Source organism: Eriocheir sinensis, chromosome 26, assembly GCF_024679095.1.
Source record: "Eriocheir sinensis breed Jianghai 21 chromosome 26, ASM2467909v1, whole genome shotgun sequence".
NCBI lineage: Eukaryota > Metazoa > Arthropoda > Malacostraca > Decapoda > Varunidae > Eriocheir > Eriocheir sinensis.
The window spans coordinates 8,474,125-8,482,971 of NC_066534.1; the positions used below are offsets into that span (position 1 = coordinate 8,474,125).

The 8,847-nt window shown below is 39.1% G+C and overlaps 1 long non-coding RNA gene across 1 annotated transcript in view; it reads left to right on the top strand.

The window, feature by feature from the left end:
• The first annotated feature begins 1,447 nt into the window (after nt 1–1,447).
• LOC127003925 (uncharacterized) overlaps nt 1,448–8,847 on the top strand; it is a 26,260-nt gene continuing 18,860 nt past the window's right edge. Inside the window, exon 1 of the long non-coding RNA XR_007757466.1 lies at nt 1,448–1,518. This is a non-coding gene — a long non-coding RNA (uncharacterized LOC127003925). The remainder of the gene's footprint in view (nt 1,519–8,847) is intronic.

The window sequence follows — 8,847 nt, forward strand, 5'->3', positions numbered from 1 at the left end:
AGCGGGCTTTTTTTATTATTGTTTCCTTTTTTGTGTGTGCCCTTGAGCTGCCTCCTTTGTTGTAAAAAAAAAAATATATATATATATATATATATAGAGAGAGAGAGAGAGAGAGAGAGAGAGAGAGAGAGAGAGAGAGAGAGAGAGAGAGAGAGAGAGAGAGAGAGAGAGAGAGAGAGAGAGAGAGAGAGAGAGAGAGAGAGAGAGAGAGAGAGAGTTATATATATATATATATATTGCGTTTTCGCCTATTTGCCTCTAAGCTTTCTTCATTAGGCCTGATGGTCGGCCCCAAACTGTTGTGGCGCAGGCAAGCGTTTTTATAGTGGCGTCATTTTGCATTGGCTCACGCTGCCCCCCAGAACTCATCTTTGATCGTAGAATCTAGAGTCCGGGTTAATAGGTGTTCTTCTGGACAGCATGTGGGTAGTCTAGGTCACTCGGCGGTGACTGAATAATCCCAGCTTATGGCATTGGGCGGGTCGCGAACCCACGTCGTCTTAACGAAGGGCCCAGCCACGCTACAGGCAGGCATCATATATATATATATATATATATATATATATATATAGATGGCTGGAAGCAGGGAGGAAAATCTTGGTAGTTTTTAATGTTTGTTCCAACGTCTGTTGGATGTTCGCTGCTCGTTACTTGAAATATTGTAATGAACTTTCTCCCAGCTTCCACTAACGAAACAGCCTTTTTTTAGACGTAATTACAGCTCCAGATTTTTTAGGGCTTACGGTTTACCTTACCTTTATATTCAGAACTTTTACCACTTGTCTGTCAATATTTTTTAATAGTTGCATCAACTTGAGTGCCGGAACACCGCTCGCCGCCCCTCACTGTAATCACTTCCAGCGGACCCCCATAAAAGTCTCTCGCTCCTCCTAAATGATGCCTCCCGGACTGACTTTATGGTCATCTAAGTAGCCACTTTAGAGGAGCCCAGCTGTCCACTTAAGATCATCAAGCTGCCATTAGGGCCCCGCCGCTCCCTGTGCCACGCGCTGCCGCCGCCGCCAAGTCGTGACGTCATGGCTTGTTGGTTGCGGTGGCTGGCCGTAAATTTATCTGACAGACGCTGCATCCCGTGGCACAGGAGTGCTTTAAGAAAACATGTAGTGGTGTCCACGATAGTCTGGGAAGTTTTAATTTTTATATATATATATATATATATATATTTATTTTTTTATTTAATTTTGATTATGGTACGAAATATCTTGTATTTTTTCTGTCAACGGAAAGCTGCGCTATTATGTAGGACGTGATGAATGTCCTGGTACGAGTTTGATAAGAAAGCGTAGGTTATAAATTATAATACCCTGTTGGCATTTTTATAACAGGTATCTGTATTTTCCTTCATATCTATCTATCTATTTATATTGAATGTATAAATGTTCATGACAGTTGATCTTAAGCAACATCCATCTGTCTTTCTTTTCCTAGGATTGCAAGACACTGTACATCACCATCATGAAGAAACACGTCTGCGGGATTACCTTGTTAAGGACTCAGGTAAGAATAAATTGTTCCCGGCAGCCGGGGAGGCGCCGCACCAAGGCCCGTGGCGCGGCTAACGAAGGGGCCCAGCCAGGACGGCGAGGCAGGCCAGGAAGGGATAAGCCGCAGTTCCATTTGTTGACTTTGCTAGATGGCTGGAAGCAGGGAGGAAAATCTTGGTTGTTTTTAATGTTTGTTCCAACGTCTGTTGGATGTTCGCTGCTCGTTACTTGAAATATTGTAATGAACTTTCTCCCAGCTTTCACTAACGAAACAGCCTTTTTTTAGACGTAATTACAGCTCCATATTTTTTAGGGCCTACGGTTTACCTTACCTTTACCGTTCAGTAGAACTTTTACCACTTGTCTGTCCAATATTTTTTAATAGTTGCATCAACTTGAGTGCCGGAACACCGCTCGCCGCCCCTCACTGTAATCACTTCCAGCGGACCCCCATAAAAGTCTCTCGCTCCTCCTAAATGATGCCTCCCGGACTGACTTTATGGTCATCTAAGTAGCCACTTTGGAGGAGCCCAGCTGTCCACTTAAGATCATCAAGCTGCCATTAGGGCCCCGCCGCTCCCTGTGCCACGCGCTGCCGCCGCCGCCAAGTCGTGACGTCATGGCTTGTTGGTTGCGGTGGCTGACCGTAAATTTATCTGACAGACGCTGTATCCCGTGGCACAGGAGTGCTTTAAGAAAACATGTAGTGGTGTCCACGATAGTCTGGAAAGTTTTAATTTTTTTATATATATATATATATATATATATATTTATTTTTTTATTTAATTTTGATTATGGTACGAAATATCTTGTATTTTCCTGTCAACGGAAAGCTGCGTTATTATGTAGGACGTGATGAATGTCCTGGTACGAGTTTGATAAGAAAGCGTAGGTTATAAATTATAATACCTTGTTGGCATTTTTATACTTCAGACGAGTACGCTAAACTGGTGATGTTCCTCAGCTCATGACTTTCGCATGGTCCCAATAGTGTCAGTGTGGCGAGCTGGAGGGGTAGCACTGGCTCTTGTAACCATCTTGCCCTAACTGACCATGAGCAGCACTTAAATCTTTTCTCTTACTGAGGGGCGGTTGTCATATTTATAGATGTTCCTTATATTGGCACAGGCTGGGCCAAATGGTTTGATGAGGCAACAGTGATGGTCAACATAGATATCTGAATTAATGGAAAAAAAGGCCTCCAAAATAGCAGAGATGTTGGTATCGCTGAGCGCTAGCGCGCGAATGTCTCTCTGGCGAGATGCTGAACTTGTTCTCAGTCACACACAAAAATCAAGTTTAAAATAGTTCTGCAGGCTGGCCGCTGGTAAAGCTGCTGCCTTGTTTTGGTTATCTGTTCAAAACTTAATTCCATAGTGTTCATAATAGTGAAGCATTTTCATTTGTTTATTTCACTTATTTTTATTTTTAAAGCATTATGGTAGTCGTATTTTTATTTATAGTCTTATTTCTAGTCCCCTTACTAAAGGTTGTCACATTGTTTTCAACAACTGTGTCTGGCAGTTTTTCGCCTATGCCTTACATCGTCTGTTGTCATTTGACAACCATCTAACACTCTTTACTCGCTTCCCCTTCTTCACCTGATAAGACACGTTTACATGAAGGTACAATCTCAATTTCATGCAGCACAGGCTGGAGGGCCTGCCCCGCCACCGGTGACCCGCCTGTCCACCCCGCTGGGAACTCCCTACTGAGCCCCGACCGCCTTGAAGCAGGCACTAACACTGACATAAACGAGTATATATATATATATATATATATATATATATATATTTATATATATATTTTTATATATTTATATATATATATATATATATATTATGTGTGTGTATTTGATTGTGTTCGTGGTGTGTGAGGGAGGGAGGGGGGTGAAGTGGACACGCGCGCCGCCTGTGTGCTCGGGCGGCTGACGGACTTACCATCAATCGTCTTCTGAACTCTTATATTTGGTGTGGACACGACAGCCCGCCATAATACCATATGTGTGCACAGACAGTCCACTCCACTAATACTTTAGGACTAGACATGACATCCCTCTCGCTGGCCTTCAACCTTGTGAAAGATAATTAAAACAGACACGAAGTAGCATTGTCTTGCTCGCTGCTTGATTTAACAACTAAACGTCACTTGAAATTTTAATTATATATAACACATTATAATTTCAACGTATTCTGTGTGACCAAGGCTTTTTCATTCAATATTTCAACACTATTCTGTTGCAATAAAATCTCCCAAACTTTTTTCCTATTTTCTCAAAGAAATCATCACACCAAGCCTTCTCGAAGAAGAGATGGACCTCATGCGAGGTTGGGATGAGTTCACGTGCTCACAATATTATGCAACTGTAACAATACATTGCAAAATTCGACGTCTGAGGTGTTTCGATATGAGAGACTGTTATACTAATAGTGTTTACACTCTTGCAGCTCTAACGTTTGTTCTGTATATAATTACAACTGCGGAGCAAACGGCACTGGCAGAGCATATTCCTAAAATTTCATTATGTAATAGTTTCATTTTGGGGAGGCACTTCGTCGCAAGTTTTTAAATTACGTACTTGGTTTGCTTGTCACATGAGACCTATGAGATGTTAGAGCTTCGATACACTGCTACTCTAGTTATAATGCCACTCTTCCCTCAATTTAAGAAAGACAACGTAGTATTTCCGTTGGTACACCGCGCACCAATCTGAACAACAAGAATTTGAGAATGTCACTTTACCTGCGTCATGAAGATGAATCGAAAATTTCTAGCCCACTTTTCATCATAATTCTAATAATAATAATAATAATAATAATAATAATAATAATAATAATAATAATAATAATAATAATAATAATAATAATAATAATAATAATAATAATAATAATTATTATTATTATTATCATTATTATTATTATTATTATTATTATTATTATTATTATTATTATTATTATTATTATTATTATTATTATTATTATTATTATTATTATTATTATTATTATTATTATTATTATTATTATTATTATTATTATTATTATTATTATTATTATTATTATTATTATTAGTAGTAGTAGTAGTAGTAGTAGTATTGTTATTATTACTGTTATCATCAATATTATTATCACAATTATCATAACAATTACAATATATATTCGCGATATTACTACCTCATATGCTTAATAACTGATCTATTTGGTAAGATTGTATCAACTTTATAAGAAGACATCCTTTTGTCCCCAGGCACGCACGCTCGCTCGCACGTATGTACGCACGCACACGAACACGAAACGATGCAACTGCAGGAAAACACTCCTCTCGCCTCCCTTGCTCAACCATAAATGACAAATTATTATTTTGCACCCAGTCAATGTTGAATAAATGTCTAACCTCTAATTGATATTGTGTGTAGAATCATGTATATTTGTACTTGTTCAAAAAAGAAAATAGAATTACTAGACTATAAATTAATCATACAATCCTGATTTAATATTGCACCTTCTCTCCCTAGAACCTAATAATAAGATGAAATACTCCTTTATATCAGTTCCTAACGCTTGCTGTTCTAAATCAGTGGAGAGAACTTCCTACTAAATGCTTTTTCATGCAGCTTAACTCACCATTATATCGGATAAACTAGGATTGTAATTATTTGCGTATATTTTGCATTGCATGCAATGCATTTGTTTGCCTTAATTGTGCTGCTTCCTCAATTTCTCTGGCAGTTAAAAAACAAGAGTCATATATTCCCACTGTAAGGCCTTAGTATCAAGTTTGCATCTAAAGACTCGATCGGTCTTGATGTCGTCTTTAAATTTGTTCATACCATTCCTTATCCCGGAGTCTGGATCATCGAGGCAGTCGATGGATGAAGATGCACCAACATGGAAACCTCAAGCACCCCAATGACGCGTGCAGTCATTTGCCGACCCACAATGAGTCTTGTATACTTTGCGATTGCAGCTGAAAAATGCCTTTAGTATACATAAGCTCCAAAAGCTTACAGAAATCTTCTACCCGTTTTGTGTAATTCACCTCTTGGTCTGCTGCGGGTCTCTCTCGAGACAGCCAGCCTTGCCCCTTCGGAAGAGCACAGAGCTCGTAGTACCGATCTTTGGGTAGGACTGAGACCACTCACACACAACACACCGCGACAACGAGGTCACAACTCCTTGCCTGACGTCGCGTACCTACTCACTGCTAGGTGAACAGGGGCTACACGCGAAAGAAGATAAACCCAATTTATCTTCACCCGGCCAGGGAATTGAACCCCCGGTCCTTCTGGTTGTGAGCAAGACACTCTACCCCTGAGCTACCGGGCCGTGTGTGTGTGTGTGTGTGTGTGTGTGTGTGTGTGTGTGTGTGTGTGTGTGTGTGTGTGTGTGTGTGTGTGTGTGTGTGTGTGTGTGTGTGTGTGTGTGTGTGTGTGTGTGTAAAAACTTTCCAGATATACAAAATGTAATATCTACCACAACACTTCCTTTCCTCATCCTCTCACTATTCTCCATATCCAAAACGACTCATGATTATTTTCTGCGTCACCAGCCAATTGTTCCACCATATTGTACTCCATCAAATTAATATTCCATCCATCTATTCCAGCCTCTCACTAACTCCGTTCCTCGTTACCAACACTACTGTACCCACCACACCCCTTCAGTAGTAAATATTCCCTCTTCAGCTCCTCTTATCCCATTCTCTCATCCCTCTCTTGTGTATCAGTTAGTTCACTTCCTCACCGCGTTATCTCTCGTTTCCCTCTCTATCGAAACCTGAAGGCCTTTCTCCTCTTCGTTAATTTCGTACCACTGATATATCCTCCAAAGTTACTCTTCTATACATCAGTAATAAAATTATAGTATTATTCATTGCATACTCTCTAAAGCCTAACTCCCCTCCATGCAGCTCATTCACCCACACGGTTGTTGAGTAGCGAGGCAGAAGGCTACTTTATGAACGTGATAAGTTTATAATCCAGACTCTACTGCCAACCTGTACCCGTTGCTCCGTCACCCTTAATAATCTTTCAGTCACGTAATTGACTGCTCTTTCGGCCACCTCTTCGGATTCTTTACAGGAGCAGCGAGTAGCGGGCTTTTTTTTTTATTGCTGTTTCCTTTTTTGTGCTCTTGTGCTGTCTCCTTTGCTGTAAAAAAAAAAAAAAAAAAAAAAGACTAAAACTGTTTATATCTTGAGACGTTTCAGTCATTCCTTCATTCTCTCACTTCGTCCTGCCAACCTTACCTTCCCTCGAAGCAATGACTGCACTCAACTTTATTATTTTACGTCCTTTTCTTTTTGGCGAGTGGTGGTACTGGAGTGGCGGGCTGCAGGGAGGGGCGTCATCTTCTCCGTCACCCTGTAATTAGTGTGTGATTATCGTCATTATCACTGGGTTTAGAAGAAGGGTGGCAAGGGTTTAACACAACGCCGTGGGCCATTAGCATCAATTTGTAGAGCAGGGAAAATATTGAATGTGAGTGGACATAACAGCTGCACCTCAGACGATTTTCCCTCAGCACACAGTTTTAAATAAAAGAGTGTTGTGGGGCAATATACGCGCCTTCAAGTTTTTTTTTTATTGTTCAGCTACATCTTTTGCTGATATCTATTACTTTCTATGTCCAGTTACATTCTCTCTCTCTCTCTCTCTCTCTCTCTCTCTCTCTCTCTCTCTCTCTCTCTCTCTCTCTCTCTCTCTCTCTCTCTCTCTCTCTTGCACCCCCCCCCCCCCCTCGTTCTTCAGGTCACACACAGTCAAGGGCAGATGTGATGGTCGTGTTAGGCCACTGTGCGGTAATATGAAGGGAATGATATGCTGGCGGGATTTAAACACAGTATCCAGCTTGCAACTTTTGTGTGGATATCAAGTAATCATCCGCCTCCATCCACCGACCGCAAACTCATTGATGTTCAGGAAAATACATTAAAAAAGGTTACAATATTTTAATTAGAACTTCTGTACTTGACTTCCAAATTATTATCATGACTCACCTCAGACTAGTACAGTTTTGAAGGGCCAGTTTATGGTCCACTAAGTGGCCATATTTTTCGTGTTCCTTCCCCGCCGCCGAGCAATGGATGAGGCAGCAGCCCACGCCGCGGCCTCCGCTGCAAATCTACAAATGACAGTCACCATTATTAAGATAAGAAATAAAAACAAAAACAAAATTGTTACGTCTTACATAATACTGGCAGCAGCAGCTAACGTGATAGTAGTAGCATTACTATCATCATCAGCAGCAGCAGCAGCAGCAGCAGCAGTATATTTTTCTTATTATTATAGGTAGTAGTAAAGGTAATAGTAATAGTAGTGGTAGTAGTGATAGTAGTAGTAGTAATAGAAGTAGTAGTAGTAGTAGTAGTAGTAGTAGTAGTAGTAGTAGTAGTAGTAGTAGTAGTAGTAGCAGTAATAGTAGTATTAGTAGTGGTATTATTATTATTATTATTATCATTATTATTATTATTATTATTATTATTATTGTTATTATTATTATTATTATTATTATTATTATTATTATTAGTAGTAGTAGTAGTAATAGTAGTAGTAGTAGTAGCGCGGTTCTAGCGGTTGCAGTCATTTCACTGCTAAATAGATGCCATTCATTACAGTTGTGCATTAATTAAGGTCACCGCCGATTTTTTTCAGTCAAGGCAATTAATTACTAAAAGTATAGATTTTTTAAACGTCATTTATTTACGTATCAAAAGTCACACGCAAACAATTAATGCTATTATTAGTTTTACTTAGATTAAAATTACAGAAAACACTGAAGAATTATTAGAATTTTTTTTCACTTGTTCAGGTGCATGTGTGTGAAATCAAAAAAGTTAATCAGAAACAAACAAACAAAAAAATCTAGTAAAAGAAGAATGTACTTCCTGTGAAAAATGAGAAACATTAATTTAACCATACCTAATAGGATAGTGTTTGCTAGAGACGACTTTTGAATAATGTGAAAAATGAAAAGTGTATAAGCGTGGTAAAGGTGGATTGAAGGAGACGCAAGGAAATCTATGTGGAGAAAAAATAAATATTGGAAATATTGAACGGTTAATAAACAGCCTGATAATTTAAGTTCATGATTATCTTACAAAGATTATTCTTAAACTTGAATTATACTGATTAAGGTTACCTGCAGACGGCTTAAAATATAGCATTATTAGTGCTAATAACACTCTCCTTGTCACATATTGATGGAATAAACGAGAAACCCGAAGTGACGTCTATAACAAAATTTTTCATTAACATTGGTCAATTAGTAATGTTACTTGCAGATTTCTTCTTTTAATATTTTCATGTACTTCACATGATATTAACCGTAAAATCTTTTTTGAAGAG